Source organism: Sceloporus occidentalis, unplaced genomic scaffold, assembly GCF_023333645.1.
Source record: "Sceloporus occidentalis isolate IW3139 unplaced genomic scaffold, rSceOcc1.0.p SCAF_2, whole genome shotgun sequence".
NCBI classification, from domain to species: Eukaryota; Metazoa; Chordata; class Lepidosauria; order Squamata; family Phrynosomatidae; genus Sceloporus; species Sceloporus occidentalis.
In genome coordinates this window covers 225,787,219-225,806,567 of record NW_028316982.1, presented here as the reverse complement: position 1 = coordinate 225,806,567, position 19,349 = coordinate 225,787,219, and the positions used below count along the sequence as shown (strand labels likewise).

General features: G+C 39.9%; 1 pseudogene; it reads left to right on the top strand.

The window, feature by feature from the left end:
* The window catches only part of LOC149319744 (uncharacterized), a 36,453-nt pseudogene that overhangs the window by 15,190 nt on the left and 1,914 nt on the right, over window positions 1-19,349 (top strand).

The following is a 19,349-nucleotide window of genomic DNA, read 5'->3' as shown; positions in this document are numbered from 1 at the left end:
TGATGCCTTGGCAGCATTGCAGATCATTATCGTGGCCATGAATTTACAGGACGTAAGCAGAGCAGTGAAAGATAAGGAGTCTTAGAGATTTCACCCACAGGGTCGCCATGAGTCAGGATCAACTCAAGGGTAGTTAATGACAACAACAGAACTTCAGTATACATGTTTAAACTGCTTTATCCTATTCATTCCATACTTGGAACCTTGTTTCTGTGCTAAACCAGATGATGTCATCTGAGGATGAAGTCTTAGTACTCCTACTGTCATTGACAGATCTCTACATGATGGAACTTTGACTCACTGGAACTCAGAGTCTCTTCAGGGTTGAGGAGCTAATTAAGCAAGATCTTCATTAGTGACTCACCATAGGTGGCTCACCACAGGTTGCTAATGAATCTAGGAGCATAATGAATCTAGGAGCATCATTAGGAGTGCAGGCCACACCAGGTGGCACTCTAGGAGTGGGTGACACCACTTCCCCCGAAATATCTGCCTTTGGGGAGAAAAGGGTTATGGTGTTCACTCGTGTCCCTTTAAAATCCTGGAGCTGATCAGAAGAGATGAGGTGAGTGGGGAAAGGCTCAGTGGGAGGAGAAAGAAGAGGCCTCAGTGTTTTTTTTGAAAATAAAATTTGAAAATGATATATATATATATATATATATATATATATATATATATATTCTTTTTTAAAAATTCTTTAAAAACATCACATCTTACCAAATGTTCACTTTGACTATATGAAATGATGTACATGCTATATTTAGGCTGTGCATATGATATGTTATTTTAACGGTATAATTTTAATTTTGCCAGTTGATTATGTCACAACTACTGCCATTACATTCAGTGATACAGAAATTATGATTTATGAGTTACATCATTACAAAAACCATTTAAAGGATTTTGTATGGTTTGGTATGAGAAGATATCAATGCGGGATGAATCCTAATGGTTTTCTGGTGGTTTGGGGCAATCCTGTTGAAGCCCTTGTTGACTTCTAAAATGGAAAATAGCTAGGAAGTGGATGTGATTGTTCATATTCATCCTCTCCCCCAAGTAGAGCCAAGCTATCCTCCCCCCCCCCCATTTCCTGGGAAGCCTGTCTCAATGAAATGAGTGGGACTGAGACTAGATGGAAAATTTAGAGCAAAGCCAACCAAATACAGGCCAGAGTCTATTAGAAGGCCTACGTTATAGCAATAGCATGTTGGCAAATAGTAGAAATGACAACAGCCAGAAAACCCAAGGAGTTATACTGAAAGAACTTCTTCATTATCAGACTGGAAAAGCTCATCATCGCCATAAGCCATAATTCTCTTTCACCATTGTGTCTGCACAGAATCATTCACTTGCTATTTCTCAAATGGTCAACAGTACATTCTTACAGCATAGAAAAATGCTGTATAAAGAAAAATGAAGGTCATGTTGCAGTCTCTGATGAACATTATGCATAACACTTTGCAAACATTTCCCAGTTTGGATTCACTCTGATCTCGATAGTTGACAGATCCAATAGATGTAAATTTGCCCCCTGCTTACCTCATATTACTGGATATGTTTCAGTTTATGCAGTGGAAGAACATGGATAGAATGTGTGAAGAACTGAGACTCATCACGTGTATGCTGGACCTTTGCTATGCTGCACACTTGCCAGGTTTCCTTCCTGGACCCTGCCTTATAACATAGCCAGTGAGTAATCTGTTTGTTCCCAGACACAATTCAGGGATCTGTGTTTGATCAATAAAGCCCTCAATGGCTTACATCCAGACTGTCTGGACCATATCTCACTATATGAGCCTATACTGAGATCTTGTAATACAAGGCAGACATTGGATTAGCACTAAAGAGACTTGGAGTTAGATGGAACTCAGAAACAGAGTGAAGTGTCATCACTATATTACTAGCACCAAACCTCTGAACTGCATGTAAGCTCTCCTTGAGATTTCATGTGTATGTTAAATATCATGAGGAAGAGAACTGAACTCTAAGGGACTACACAAACCCGTGCCCAAGGTATGAAACAGGGATTCTCCAGCACTATCTTTCGATCTCACCCTTCAAAGGGACTGGAACCACCATAAGACAATGCCACTGTCCCATTCCAGAGACACATCCCAGAAAGATATCATGGTTTATTTTATTGAAAGTCACCACTAGGTCCAGCAGAAACAATAGGGAAGTAGTCCTCCTATCCAACTCCTAATGTATGTCATCCTCTAAGGAAATCAAACCTAACTTCATTCAATAACCAGCTTTCAGATATTCCCAGATATTCCATTTTATAAGGAAACCATGGAGGAGGGAAATCCACCTCATGTTTCAATTTCTTGTCCAAGAATGGAATACTGGAGACTGGTCAGTGATGGTTTAGTACAGTGGGGTTCACAGAGGACTGTTGTAGTTTAGTTGAACGCAGATAATCTTGGTATTAATGGTATTTTTGCTCCGGTCTAAAAGAAACAAAGTCACTACCACAGTAACAAGAAACCATTTATCATTTCTTGGCAAATCTAAAACAATTTAGAACAAATTACCAATGTAGAATGGGAGGGGGAAAGTTCATTAAATGAGAAAGCAAAGACATCAACAGTGGCTAGCTGGAGACGGTGAAAGGCTAGTGGTGTTTAGGACAGCCTCCAAAAAAGAAGTAGATGTTTAGGTAATGATAAGGTGCAGGAGAAGGAGCAGAATGTTTAGAGATGAAAGAGCAGGGATATGATTTTTGCCAATTTCTTTTTAAGAAGGAAGCAACAAGTAATCTTAGCAATTTTACTCTTGGTCTACAAACTGACCAAGAAAATCCAGAAAATGCTGCGCTCAGCGAAAGACAGGAGAGATCATCTCACAGCTGTAGGAGTTTACTGCATATCACGCAGCTGCGGACAAGTCTACATAGGAACTACCAAATGGAGCGTTCAAAGACTAATCAAGAAACATGAGAGACACTGCAGACTGGGTCAGCCAGAAAAATCAACAGTAGCAGAACATGTTGTAAACCATTCTGAGCATAAAATGCTGTTTAAAAACACTGAAATGCTGAACCATGCCAACAACTATCAGATCAGAATGCACAAGGAAGCCATTGAAATCCATGGAGAACTTCAACAGGAGAACTGCAACAGGAAAGAATTTTTTTGAAGGTAAACAAAGTTTGGCTGCCAGTCCTGAAGCATACTAAAATCAAGACCCAGCAAATGTAAATGAAAACCACCCAGTGTGAGAGGGGGGGGGGGGGTTCCCAGCAGACAATGATCATTAATTAAATAGACACCCTGAGATCGTGGCATTCAACAATAGAAAAATAGACAGATTAACATGTAAAGCACTTCCCCTCACCCAATACCGCACTCCCTTCCATGTCAGCATTCTCTGAAGATGCCAGTCACAGCTGCTGGCAAGACATCAGGAATAAACTCTACTAGAACACAGCTTCATAGCCTGAAAAACCCACAAAAAACTAATTTTACTCCTGCTGCAAGAAAACCTGCACTGTTATTGAAAACTATTCACATGGAGAGACATATCCTGCACAATATCTGCACGTAGTACAATATTTTTATGCATAAAATAGCATTTTCAGCACATGAACCAGCATTTTCTGCATAAAAATAATACTTGTGCTGCAAATATCATTTTTCTTTGCAGAAAATGCTGTTACATACAGATAAAATGTTGCAGCGGGAACTTACTTGAGCAATAAGCTCCAAACCACAGATTTTCTAAGTCCAGGATTCTCCATGTCAATGTTTCCCAACACTGAAGAAACAAGTTTTTAAAAATCATTTTCAAATATTTTCACATATATTTCCCATCCCAATAAAGAACAGGAGAAATAAATAAAATGGACACAATAAATTGATGTGTTCAGAATGGATATTGGTATAAATTGTATAAAGGAAAGCAATTACACCAATGTAGGCTTCAGACCAAATATATGGTAAAGAATATGTGTTCATCCCTAGCTATAACAGTTTGTATGTTTCTTTCACAACAGTAGAGATCGTTGTAAAAAGCTTCTTCAGATGTTGGGAGCCCTATAGAAAAAAAACATAGAATACATTGTTGTCTCCAATATAAGCATATTGTTTCTAATAGAGGTATTATTGGAAGCAGAGAGACATAGGTGCGTTACAGACCGCCTAAAAGCGGTGGTCTGCCGCCGCCACCAGTTGCTGTGTCTGGGAACCGCAGCGGCCAAACTGCGCAGTTCTCGGGCACAGCAAAAAAGAAGCACCAAAATGGCGCTTCTTTTTGCACCCTGGAAGTGGTGCTAGTTGCGCACCCGCGGCATCACTTCCGCCATGTGACGTCCGAACGCTACGCGTCCACGACGTCAAAATGCCAGCGCCCATGTAGAACGGGCGCAGCCATTTTATATGGCCCCAGTCCGTACTAGGGTTAGGGGCGTCAGGAAGTGACGCCCCTTCCTAACCCTAGTACATCCTGGGGACGTACTATATGCTCGTCCGGTACGGGCCTCAGTTAACAGAGGATAAGAAATGTGGGACACTGTAGTCTGTCTCAAAAGCACAATAGTTCAACTTTGCAAACAGAAGATGAATAACACCCAGTTCCATACTACCATCACCACACAAAGAAGATTTAGCAAAAGAAATAAAACAGATTATGTCTTCTTTGTAAATGCATGAAGTACGTTTACTTACAAATAATAATTTAATAATATATCAAGGTGAGAGGCTCTGTAACATGTACTCTTCAAATATGGCACAGAGATAGATGGAGGGGGGGGGAGTAACTGAGACCAAAAATAAGAAATGACAGGAACACATGCTATGCCCAAAATCTTGTACAGTACAGTAGGCCCTTGATATCTACTGGGGTTTGCTTCTAGGATATCTTGTGGATACCAAAATTTTTAGATGCTCAAGTCCCATTAAATGCAGTCACATAGTAAAATGGTGTCTTTTACAGAAAATGGCAAAATCAAAGTTGGCTTTTTGGAATTTATAGACTTTTTAAATATTTTCAAGCCATGGATAATGAATTCATAATACAGAGGACTGACTGTATAAGTATAGTAAAGCTGTTGCCTCTAACAGTAGACTTCCTTCAGACCAGACCAGAATGCACAGAAGATTGTTGATTGTCTGTCTGCACAAATATGCATACTCTCTCCACAAGCCATTATGATTTTACCCACATTTAGAAAAAAGAAAAAAAAAAAAACTCCTGGAGGTGCCACCAGTCTCTCATTACAAAGAATTGACTACTATTTATAGTATTATTAAAACATACTAGAAATAAAATGCAATTCATTTCCATGGTATAGGTGAAACCCTAACATTCCTTGGCAGAATCCATTGACAAAACAGTGATCTTGGAAGCCAAAGACTAGGGTTTTTTCATCCTGTTATTCCCAGTAACCACTGGGGCTATAGGGGAAAGTAAGTGAGGTCTCTCCAGTTTTGGAATAGTACAAGGACTGGCCATGAATTACACACAGCTGAAAGGTCATACATTTTTCTCCTATGAATACTTCTCTGAAAGTAAGCAGCACTGACAACAAAGTGACTTTCCTCTGAATAGATATGTGCACTGTAAATCTGCTCCTATATCCATCTACCTAGGTACTCCAAGATAGATGGTTACTTCTGAACATAATATGCCATGCAAAGTATACTTGCAAAAATTCTTGTTTTCAAGAACTTATTTACACTTTGTGACCTTTCTTTAAAAAAAATCACCAATGCACAACTGTTTGTGCAAAAAGGAACATTTTTCAAAACATTGCTTTTTGCCTAGGAGTCTTTTTTGGAGCAATTTTGTTGTTCTCCTTTATTGAATTATTTGAAGATGAACAGTTCACACACAGTATCCCACAATGCACTCCAGCTGCAGTAACCATCAGGTCCACTTTCTGATTTGCCTTGTTCAGCCTCATCTTAAGCTAGAAAGGCTCCCATTTACTATTTACCATTAAGGTAGTGTTTATGGAAATTATAGGATATTTTTATAGTGCAAAACCAGAATAAGGCTAGTGAAAGTGACATATATTTTCAAGAACAAATCATTTCTGAAGACTCCAATATATTGTAGAAAACCAGATGCCTTTTCCCATGAAACCTTGATCAGATTAGTTATGCTAAACTTCTTCCACCTGTCAAGGTTAGCATCGAAGCTACACTGTGTGACTCTGCTAACAAGATGAAATACTGTAGACTGTTAGAACAATGGAGTAAGCAGGATAACCAGATGTGAACTGATCACTGTTGAAACATTGGGGTGCTACTAGACTGCACTCAAAAGTTCACTACAATATTCTGAAACATGTTTTAATTCTTTAGTTTAAAGGGAAGCCCCTGCACATTTATATAGCAAGCATGTCAAACTCAATATTATAAATTCTTCAAGTCTCATTATTAGGAATTTTAACATTCTCAGGTGTTTTGGAAATGTTATATTGCTTTTGTACATTAGCATTTTTATCCTGTTTTTTTTTTTAAAAAAAAAGACTTAAATGTTGTATTTTCCACTACAAGATTTAGAAATGTTTTAGATTCTGCTTTTTCAATAATCATACTGTCCTATAAACATAGTATAAAAGATTTCTTTAAAAAACAGATTGAACACTCCCCAGATAATTTTGGTTAGGGCATGATTTAGAAGGGCATGAAATAAAAATAAAATAAATACGTATTATTGAGTGATGTCCTGCTTGTTTGTTTGTTTTTACAAAATAGCACAAGGTCTTTACTTTTGCAAATAATATTACAAAAATATCACAGAAAAAAGAGAAAAAACCAACCTAAAACACAAAGGATCCACAACAAAATAACAGCAACTGAAAACAGCAGCAGAAAACAGAATACTAGAAACATGAAAAAAATAAAAAATGCAATATATGTAAAGAAAATTGTTGTTATTGCTTATCTAAAACCAGAAATGAGTCAGATGTATTTCTTTATTCTAGCTCCTGGAACATATGGCAACAAAACCTTGTGAAGAGGGATGGATAGTTTAAAATATTTCTGGTTTTCATCACTTTATGAATGTATTTATTCACAAATCCATTCCATTCCATTTTTCGCAGTAAATGTATTTTAAAAGGAAAAGTATCAACTGGAAAATATCATACTCACAATTGTTATATTTGTACTTACATTTTATCTCAAAATACATATTTCTAAATGGAACAGATGTAAATAAAAATCAATTTAAAAAGATAGTTTGAGTAGAGAATGGTACTGCAATATTTAGAGAAATGTGAAATGTTAAAAAAAAATTGTTGTGGTCTATTAATTATTCCAGGAACCATCACTCAGTATCAGAGTTGGTAACAAAGAAATTCCTCAACATCCTGCCCATGTCATCTGTTACCTTATCTCAGACAACAAAAGGATCAAACCAAAGGAAATCTTTGAAATGGAACTAAGGTTCTGCCCAGCTTCTCAAGTATGAGTGCTTTGATTTTGTATTCCTGCATGGCTGAGTGTTGGATTGGATGGATCTTGTGTTCTCTTCCAGCTCTATGGGGTAAAGAACATGGGCTGAATGAAGCGGTTTCTGGCCACTTTGGAGGTGTGCCAGTTAGATGATGCATGCCTCCAAACCAGCCAATGCCATGATGAAGCTGTGATCCAGTTCTTAGGACCACGACAAAAGGTAGCCGCAATAAATGGACTCCTGGTGGCACCAGTCAGCCCCTTTGTGCCTGGCCCACCTTGGGAGTGGATCATCCGCAGAGTGGGGCCTGTTACAGACTGCCAAAATAAAGCTGCTTTGGGTCTCTTTGGAGGTATGCTGTTTAAATGATGCATGCGTCCTAAGAGTCCAGAAGCTGCACCAAAGTTGTGCTCTGGTCCTTAGGACTTGAGCGTGGCTTTGCCGTGGCTTCCAGCCCCTTAGGGTTCATGCATAATTAAAACAGAATACAGTGGTACCCCGGGATACGAATTCACCGCGTTACGAAATTTCCGGGGTACGAAAAAGTTACATTGGAAAAAACTGTTCCGGGTTACGAAGGATTTTTCGGGTTACGAAATTAATTTCGGCGCGAAATTCAAATCGGAAGCCGCGGCTAGCGGCTTTCCAGCGCCTTTTCGGGTTGCGAAATGTATCGGGTTACGAACGGCGCCGCGGAACGAATTAAATTCGTAACCCGAGGTAGCACTGTACCTCCAAAGTGACCCAAAGCAGCCTTATTTTGGCCTGCCTGTATGGGGCCAATAATTATTTCTCACCAGGGGGTCTAGGGAAGGTTTTTTAAAGAGGGGTTTAACCGCCACTTGTTTTAACTGATCTGGAAATTTTCCCTCCCTAAAACATGTGTTAATTATAGATCTTAACAGTGTTTTTACTGCATCACCTCCCTGGGCAGTCAGCTATGACGGGCAAGGATCGAGAGGGCACGTTGTCCTTCTTACACTTCCAAGAAGCTTGTCCACTTCATTGGTATTTACAAACTCAAATTGATCTAGTTTAGCATAATCCACGGAGTCACTGGACATCTCTCTTACTCTTTCTCTCTCTTATTCTTACTCTTTCTGTTCTAATGTCCAGATCAACTCTTATCTGAGAGATTTTATCTGCGAAAAAGTCATTAAATGCATCACAGCAGGCATTTGTTGATTCCAAAAGAGGGTTCAGAGCGGGAGGCAGTGTAGTTAACTCATTAACCACCCTGAACAGCTCTGCTGGGTGAGACCTTGTAGATGCAATGAATTCAGCATAGAAAGATTTTTTGCTGCTTCCATTGCCACTCCAAGGAGTCTCTATAGCATTTCTTATCAGATAAAAGTTGATGTTTCCGCCAGCAGCGCTCTAGTCATTGCGCAGCCCACTTCATTTTACGAAGATCTTGTGTGTACCATAGTTTTCTATTTGAAGCAGGCTGGAAAGGACGCTCGGGAACGATAATGTCTATAGCCTTGGTAAGATCGTTGTTCCAGGTATCACCCAAGGCTTCGACAGAATCGCCGTCAATCCTAACCATAAAACTCTCTAGGGCTTCCTGGAACCTACTTGGTTCAATCAGCCTTCGATGGTGGACCAATCTAATAGGTCCTCCACCCCTGAGGGGGATCTGGGAAGTAACCTTCAGTCCCACTTTGACCAGGAAATGGTCCGTCCATGACAGAGCAGTGGTGCAAATCACCTCTGCCCATGGACTTCCCTGATCCATACTAAAGACCCCATCGAGTGTATTACCTGCACAATGCATTGGTCTTGAGACTAATTGGGACAGGCCCATGGCTGTCATGGAAGTAATGGAAGCCAGGCCAAAAAGTAGAGATAGAAACCGCTCTTTCTGGTGGCCCAGTTCAGTACCACAGTAGCAGCTCAGATCAGAATTGGGCCCATGCAGTCGCTGAAGTCCTGCTGTGAATGGTGCTGCCATGGTCCTGGTGTAGTCCTTTTGGTTTGTCTGCTTTGGGCCTCTCTTTACATTTTAGGATCTTTTCTAATCCTTACATAGCTGCCCTCCCTATACCTAGTCATTTTCTTATTTCTTTTTTGGTGGGGAGGGGGTTGCATTCCCCATTCTGATCAATGTTTGACCCAAGGTACAGGAACTCTTTTACTATTTCAATTTCCTCATTATATAGGTTGTATCTGTGTCCATCTTCTGTGATCATTATTTTTGTTTTCTTTATGTTGAGCAGGAAACCTGCCTTTGGACTTTTTTCTTTAATATTGCTTAGTAGTTGTTCCAGGTCTCCCAGTAGTTTGGGTGCAATACAGACCTCCGAAAAACGGTGGTCTGCTGGCACCTGTTTTTCCTCCACAGGGAAGCCACAGTCGCCAAACTGCGTGGCTTCCCTGCTGAGGAAAAAGAACCCGGAAAAGTGGTTTCTTTTAAAGCTGCAGAGGTGGTGTAACAAGTGTGCCACTGGCTCACTGGTTACATAAGTGCCACACACACACGCTCACATAACAATGGCGGTGCCCATGTATAGAGGACGCTGCCATTGTTACGGTGCCATGCCGTACTAGGGTTAGGGACCATGTGGTTGCTGCACGGTCCCTTAACCCTAGTACAGCGACAGCACAGTGCTTTAGCACTGTGTATACCACGCCATGGTCTCATCTGCATATCTCAGATTATTGATATTCCTTTCTCCTATCTTCACTCCTCCTTCTTCTGTGTCTAAACCTGCTCTTTGTGTGATACTTTCTGCATACAAGTTGAACAGATAGGGTGAAAGGATGAAATTAATAACCATTCGGTTTTTCCACATTCTGTTCTAAAAGTAGCCTCTTGTCCTAAGTAAAGATTTCTCATCAGGACTATCAGATGTGATGGCACTCCCATGTCTTTAAGGGCATTCCATAACTTTTCATGATCTATACATTCAAAAGCTTTGCTATAGTCCATAAAACACATGCTGATCTTCTTTTGGAATTCTTTGGTGCGCTCCATAAGCCATTGTACGTTTGCAAGGTGACTTCTAGTACATTTTCTTGTTTTTGATCCCTGCTTGTACCTCTGGGATTTCTGTCTCCATGTATGGTTGGAGTCGATGTTGCAGTTCTTTCTATTCTCATATAGCATCGGAGACTTTGGTTTCAACTTCCCTTTGATTTCTCAGATTTTGTGCACTCATTCTTCCTTTTTTGTTGTCTTCCATTTATCTGCAGTGATCATTGTAGTAATTGTATTCAACTTTTTGCACTAGCTCTGCTACACAATAAGTCTAAGAAACCCCAGAACCATTTGCCTCAGATGCTGCTGCCGAATAACCACAGGAGACCGTGCTGGAGGAAAGGCCACAACTTTATTAAGCAAACCATTGGTAGGGTTGGCACAAAGCATGAGGTCAGGATCTGCGAAATCAAACAACCCCACGTTTGTCTGATTAACCACAACCTGGCACCCACCAGGCATTGGGATGACCTAGGGGCTAAGGAACACCGTATGACCGCATGTCTGCCATGCGTTCACATATTCGCTAAGCCCCTAGTCACCGGGAGGCGCTCTCGCGTTATGGCCCCCGCAATGGCCATACGCCTGCCCTATTTGCCCCCGGGTCCTGACTGACTCCCAAACCAGAGCTCCGTAGCCCTGGTACCACACCATGCAGATCCTGGCCTATACTGCCGCCCCAAAGTTGTGACAAAAAACCCAAACCCAAGCGGTGGGTGGGTGGGAGAAGTCTCAGCTCCTCCTCCCTTCCTGCTTGGCTCCTAACCTTCCGGAGCCAAGCGCCGACTGAGGGCCGGCGCTGGCAGCACGGCCTATATAGGCCTAAGCCCTGCCCTCAGTACCACCTGACCAGGAGACTCCTCCTCCAGGGCAGCTGAACCAATCATCTGCCCTGGAGGACCGGAACTCCCGGTCACCGAGCCCAGCTCCCAGAGCGTTGCAGGGCAGAAGGGCCTCCCTTTCACCCCGCGCACCAATAGGGAGCTGGGGCAAGCCCCAGAGCACTCTGGGGCTTGTAGTCGTTCGCTGTGTCTAGCGGCAAAGCGGTCAGCCCACCGAGTCGGGCAACCGCTTTTTCTGGGACTAGAAACTGAAAAAAGAAACTGTTGAAGAGCAGGAGGGGCAGTACCCCAAAAGAATTTCTGTCCTGTCCTCGTTGCCCCACCCTGACACATGCACACTCAGACCTGACAAACCTGTAATTAATTTGCTGGTGAAGGGGAGGGAATCAAGGCATAACACTGTGACTCTTATCTTCCTGCCACTAGGTATTATTTCCTCCTTCACCAACAGGGTTGGATAAAATAAAAGCTTCTCAACTACATCCAGCCATTTTTTTGTGACACAACCCACGTCACGCTCATCCAAAATGAGGGCCTGGATTGTTGCTATTTTTGAATTTACTGATCTAGGACTAAAAGAACATGGCATTGCCATCTGCTTTTCCAAACTATACAAAGGTTTGCCTAGTTCTTTTTAAAATTATTTTTGTGTATGATACACCTAGCATGCATTTTGTGATTTTGTCCACTTCCTCCTTAAATCACTGGTAAGTGCTGACCTTGTCAGCTTATGCCATATTGTATTTGAACTACTCTTTGTGTATGAAAATGTCTTCCTGAATTGCGTATTGGCTAATCCCGTCTTCTACAGCTTCCGTACTGACATCTTGCTTCTGAATTAGTTACTATCATTTAGGCTGACCTTTTCAATCTCTATGTCCTTCCTTCCTGTAACACAGAAAGCTGAAATTGCATGCTACAGCTGTGTTTTTCCCCCTATAAACACCTCAGGTTCTAATGATAGCTATTCTGTTTATTTATTTACCAGATCCCAATGCTCCATGGCATGTTGGCTATTGGGTTATGCTTTTTAATTTAAACCTTTTTCTATAAAAAAAAAAACTGCTACACATGCTAATTAGTTTTTCAGAAACACTTTGAGATGGAGATGGAAGTAGAAGACTAGGTGTTAAATATGTCTTAATTGCATAGTTAAAAGCTCCTCGATGTGTGATTATTGAGTATTCTAGGAAGTCATTTTCAGCCAACTATGGCTTCCCATAAGTATTAAAGTGTTCCCTGTGGATCATGTGCTGTGACTCTTGTGCAGAGTAATTTTGCTTCTTCTGTCTCTAGCAGCTGTGTGACAGGCAGAAATTCAACAGGTTCCATACTTCCCATCATTGCATATCTCATCATCCTGAGAAAAATGTAATCTGCATTTCCCCCCTGTCTATCATGTAGGCACAAGAATATTCAAGATAAAAATATAAAAGTACTAGTGTAGACCTTTGATTCTTTCAAGTTATGTTGCTACTTACAAGGAGCTACCATTCAAGTATAATTTGACAAATGGGCATTTCATCCTTTTTGTGCATATACACCATTTAAAGTTACTTTTAAAGGCCTTTTTCAGAAGAAATCTTTCAGGTTTTATGCCATTCTCTTAGCAACCCTATTTTTTCATCCTTAAAATGTAAAGAGACTAAAATGTAAAGTTACTAAAATATAGTGCTGTTTTAATAATAAGTGCTATGGAAAGGTTATGTAATGGGTTATGTAATCAATTATTTTTTTCCCCAAAAAGTAACTTTAAAAGCTTTGGAGCCTTCTTAAAGTCAGCCTAACAATCATGGCACATCTTTTTCAATATTTGCAATGGATTTTCAGAGAGACAGATAAGACTTGTAGGTTTTCTATGTCTGAAGCAGCCTTTTCAAGGAATTGCATAGTCATGTTTTCTTTATCACGTTATGTTCATGGGAACATACTTTCAAATTAGCAAATTGTGACTAAATATCTGATAAGTTTTCATTGTGATTTCAAAAAAAATAAAACTAGCCTTGAAATCTTAATCCAATTGCAAATTGCTATTTTAATATTTGTCCTGGTATAATGAGGACTAGAAATTTCATGAAGATGATAACTTGACTTTCTTGGGCTGTCAAAATCTACACAAAATATTACAACCTATGTTGTATAAGAGTGATTGCAGAACAGGAAATACTATCCATTTGCTTATAAGATTTTATCAGTGATTCCACATACAAAATCCTGTCTATTTCCTACAAGAGTATCTTTTACGTAGAAAAGTTAAAAGTATAGAGTTGCCTACAAAAGCTTATCATCAATAAAATTGTACCATGGATCAAGTGAGAGAAGGCAATAAGATTAGTTTTTCAACATCTATATTCTATGGAGGAAATAAAAAATAATCAGTCCACGAGTTTGAGTTCCATGGAAATGTATCAGCCTTGCATCTTGGATGAATCCATTACAAAGCAATCTTGACATTCTGTTTACAAATTTATGCTCGTTGTAATCCAACACAACTGGAGATGCACCAGCTTGGTGAAAATTGAACCAAGCCTATTAATTTTGTATGTGTCTCTCTGTGTGCATTAAATAAGTTCTCAGGAACATGAAAAAAATCAGCTTTCAAAGAAGAAAGGGAAATTCTTGAAGGAATGCATGGCATATGACATTGCACATATGTTAATTTTTAGAGTGACTAACTAAAAGAAGTGCTGATTGGTAGATATCAGGTGTAAAGTTCTGCCAGTATATCAAGGGAGGAGGGAAGCCATTCAAGTATGTTAATAAGAAAATAACATATGCTTCAAATGTGGATATATTGACAATAAAACAATCCCAAACAAAATCCTAACAGATGGAGCTCTGCAATATTTCTATTTATTGATCAAGGTGGAAAACAACAGCAACAACAAATGTTTGTAAATCATTTGCATTCATCCCTTTAATACATTAAAGAAAAAAGGTTTACACTGCAAGAAAAACAAGCAAATTGTGTTATGCACGTTTGATGGGACTGTCTCCCTTGCAGTTCAGTTCCAGATTTGCAATGTGCATTCTCTCTGATGCCATATGAATCTCATGTGCATGAATTATCCAGGCCTTTATCCAGTTTAAGATTCTGCAATTTTACAGAAATTTTACAGTCCTGGTTCTGTTGATGATAGGAAAGTACTTTCTCTGTGTATGTATGGCAAAACAAGAGCATTTCCCCCAAACGATAATTCTGCACTGAAATGAAATTTCTTTCAGACCTAACATTTAGAGAAACATATTCTACTAGTAATATCAAACTTCTATTATGCTTTTAGAAATAGAATTTAGGCAGTGAAAGAAAAGTGTCAGGCAAGGTTACCAAGGCAATTTGAACAAAGAAACTATAAACTATAAAATTCAGTAGGTGTTTTGAAAGTGAGATTTTAAATCTCACTTTCTGCAATGCCTGGGACTGAAGGAAAAATTCATTTTGGGGCTAAAAATTTTATTTGAAGGGCAATGTTCTCATTTTAATCCCGCTGCACTTATTTTCCTGTGGTGAGGCTGTACCTTGCAGTTAACCTTGTAGGTTGTCGTCATACCAGGCATGAAAATCTTCTTTAATTCTTATATGCAATAATAATAATAATAATAATAATAATAATAATAATGAATTCTTCTTCTTTTCTCCCAGAAGAGCAAGGTTACAAATATTTCTGTGCATTTTTGATGATTTTTCATATCTCAGGATTTTTTTAGCAGACCTCATTACAAGATTTTGTTTTGTTTTATTGTAGAGAGAACATTATTCTGCATAAAATCCAATGCTCAAGATCAGCTACAAAGGTCCAAAATAGATGAGTCAAAAGAAGAGGCTTCCAGCCACTTCAGGGATGTGGCATCCAGATGACGCATGACCCGAAAGTGGCTGGAAGCTGGTAGCCTGAAGCCACCAGAAAAAAGAATGGATTTAATCAGCTCTTGATGGCAGTCTGTTTGGGACCACCAAATCAGCCACTTTGAAAGTGAGCCATGCAGTAGCCACAGTTCTGGGCTGATCGCAGGTCAACTGCAGAAGGCATGGCCAGAGACAGTTCCTTGCCCCTCATCTGCTTTGGGCCTGATTTAATTTAGTCATCTGTTCTGGGACCCAGTTAACTAAATGTCATAGCTTGGCCCACTCTACCCCACAAATCCTGCTTTACTGAATATCAATTCCTTCTCATACCAGAGATTGCTGGCAGGAGGAGTGTGGACACTAGACACATCATTCTACTGTACCCTGATTGACAGGAGACAGACCTTTATCTCTTTCAGTGGCTGATGGCCAGTGAAGCAGAATTGGGAGATTATTACAATTCTGGTCATAGTTCCATAATCATTACTACATAGTCTTTGTGAATACAAATCAGTTACAGATTCATAACTCTATGTTACAAATCCATAACTGAATTCCAGTCAAGGTTTTTGCTGTTACTGCTCCCTGTGAAAGAAGTGCTGGGCTTTTCACTTTTGTACAGGTGGGGGAAAAAATCTTGTCATGAATGGATTTTTTCACTGGGATCTTGCAACCTTCCAATATATGTTTTCTTGTTTAGAATGGAATATTAACTAAACTTTCTTATATTCCTACCTCATATACTGCATTGCTCTGTGTGTATGTGTGTGGTGCATCTGTGTATGTTTATATGTGTACAGATAGGTAGATAGACCAACACTGGAGAATCTTTGGCCCTTCAGATGTTTTGGCCTACAATTCCCATAAGCACCCTCATAATAATCAATGGGAAAGGTATTGTGGAAGTTGTCATCCAGAGCATCTAGAGTCCCAAAAGTTCTCTATCCCCAGTATAGGTATATAACCATTTGGCTCTTTGAAACAGTAAATATATACTTATATTCTACTTGATGTCTGCAAGAAAGATTGGAGTTAATGAACGTATCCTTCCACTTGCAAGTCTTTGAGATCTTCTTATTTGTTTAATCCAAGCAACCTGGAATATGGAGGGATGTTAGGATGCTGTTGCTGTATGGCAAGCTTTCTTCATATGAAAAGAGAATGTGTAGTAGATCAGAGACTTTTTCAGTTGCCTGAGACATTACCTTTACCTGTAAGGCAAGAGCTGATGATTGCACAATGCTTTTGCTTGAGGTTATACTGTCTCATGATATGAGGGACACCTGTGCTTTGTCTTCTTTCTGAAGGAGGTTTTGAGAAATTTAAAGGTTTTTTAATTTGCTTTCTGATTTACGGACAAAAATCAGCCACAGTCTCTCTGTTATCCTGCCACTTCTTTACATTCAGGATGGAATGATTTTTTTTTATTTTTTAAAAATAACTTAAATGTGGGAGACAAGAAATGAACAGATTTCCCATCTGTTACACAACTACACTGTTGTTTCTACAGTGTGTTAGCTCTCAGTACTGGTCCTTCATGGGCAGTCCAAATAATTTAGGATTATGGGGCTGTACAGACCACCAGATTGGGCCTGCAGCAACCACATCTCACAGCCCCAATCTGGCCCTTCCATGGTGTAATAAGGAGCCACAAAAAGCATCTCCTTCTGTGCCGTGGAAACGGTGCTGTAGCCACCAGTGCCACAGCTTTTTGGCACTCCTTTGTTGCTGCATCCTGGATGCAGTGCCAGAGGCATGCTGTGATGCTGGCTGACATGTGGTGTGGTGTGCAGCATCACACTGGCATGGGGGTGGAGTTGGAGCATGTATTGTGCGGACACCATGCCCCCACTCTGCCCCCATGCTGGCCTTTATGGCCAGTCTGTGCACCCTGTTAGATCCACATTATCTGTCCATACACATCTTAAGGCTTATTTAACTGGACCTTTCGGATGAGACAGCTCTTTTTTACTTTGCTCATAAAGCATTTTCTTTGTTATATATATTAAAAAAAAATGTTGTTTATATGTTGGTCTACTTATGAAAGGATTTGGCAATCTAAATATCTGCCAAATGTGACCCACTTCCTATTACATTTTAGATTCCCACCAAGGTCTTTTTCATCTTTTGAACACGGTTGCTTCTGGGTAATAAAAGACTATCATAAACACAGTTTTTCTGGCAGCTAAGATAAGGGTGTAGGGAAAGTGTTAATATGATGGATACATAGTACATGAGATTATGCCAGTGATTAGGTTTTGCTTTAGAGGATAAACACTGCTCTATATTCAGACAATCTGAACTCTGACTTGAGTGCTTGACATTCAGTTACTGGCTAGATGGAATAACTGCTGTGGAAAATTATATTTTAAAATACAAATATGCATGTATATAATTGGTATTAAAATAGAAAATGGATATACTAGGGAAAAAATGAAGATTTTCTATTTAAGTAAATATGTTTTTATGTAATAACATTCTTTCATTTCTAATAAAATAACACTGGCATTTAAAAAACAAGCAAATAAACTGAACATCTTCTTTTGTGTTTCGATTTAAGTTGAATGTTTACAATAGCTTATAAATCTTCTATCTATTCTATTTATTTTGAGTAGAATTTTTTCCTAATAGATATTTTTCATAACAAATGTTTGATGCTTAGTTACGTAAATGGTATTTGGGTTATATATGTATATACATCAAGTAATTTGGCCTTTAACCTAAGGGCTGAAAATTGTATTTTTAATTTAATATGCAATGCTGATGGAAAAGAGAGGGAACTGTCTCTTTAGGATCCAGTAGTAAAGTGCAGAGCTGCAGTGGAAATAACGACATAAAAGTACAGTCCTTGCATCATCACAATCTATTATTATTATTATTATTTCAAATTAAAACAAATACAATATAGATTAAACACCACAAAAGATCAACATTAAAATAGAGCTAAACTATTAACAACAAAAACAAAAACAATTTAAAGCATATAATTTGAAAGACATTTAAAAAAAAACAGGCATTTCTAGATGAGGCAGATTATCTAGATCCATGTCAGTCTGGTTTTAAGCCTTGTTATGGGACAGAAACAGCTTTGGTCAACTTGGTGGATGACCTACACAGACAACTGGACAGGGTGCGTGTGTCCCTGTTGGTTTTGCTGGTCCTCTCAGTAGCTTTCGATAACATCGACCATGGTATCCTTCTGAGTCATCTCTCTGGGATCGGACTTTGAGGTACTGTTCTACAGTGGCTCTGTTCTTTCCTGGAGGGACACTCTCAGATTCTGAGGCCTTTGGCCTGTGGGACCTCAGGGCCCAGTCTGTCCCCTATGCTTTTAACATCTACGTGAAACCACTGGGAGAGGTTGTCTGGAGTTTTGGAGTAAATGGACACCTGTATGCTGATAATATCTAGCTCTATCATTCCTTTCCACTGAATTGCAATGAAAACGTTTCTGTCCTAAACCAGTGTTTGGCCACTGTAATGGACTGGATGAGGGCAAACAGGTTGAAGCTTAATCCAGACAAGACAGAGGTGTTCCTGATCAGTTGAAAGGCAGATCCAGGAATTGGGATTAAGCCTGTGTTAGATGGGGTCACACTCACCCTGAAAACTCAGGTTCATAGTTTGGGGGTACTTCTGGATTCAATGCTGAGCCTGGAAACCCAAGTATCAGCGGTGACAAGGAGTGCTTTTGTACAGCTAAAACTCATGCGCCAACTGTGTCCATTCCTGAAGAAGTCAGATCTATCCACGGTGGTCCATACCTTGGCTACATCCCATCTGGATTACTGTAATGCACTCTATGTGGGGCTGCCTTTGAAAAGTGCTCAGAAAGTTCAGCTGGTCCAAAGAGGTGCAGTCAGGCTGTTAACCGGAGCTGGCTACAGAGAACATAGAACTGCCTTGTTGCATCAGCTCCAATGGCTGCCAGTCTGTTCCCAGGCACAATTCAAAGTGCTGACTTTGGCCTATAAAGCCCTATATGGCTTGAGTCCAGGCTATTTGAAGGACTGTATCTCCTTGTACAAGCCACCCAGAGCATTGAGTTCATCTGGAGAGGCCCCTCTCTCTATCCCACCACCCTCTCAGGTGCTTTTGGTGGGAACAAGACAGAGGGCCTTCTCAGTGGCTACTCCAAGCTCTGGAACTACCTCCCTAAAGAGGCCAGGATGGCTCCATCTTTGCTTTCTTTTTGATGGCAGATAAAAACGTTTTATGCCACCAGGCCTTCACATATTGATATGCGTGCTATTTTGTTTTTGTTTTAGAGTTTTTA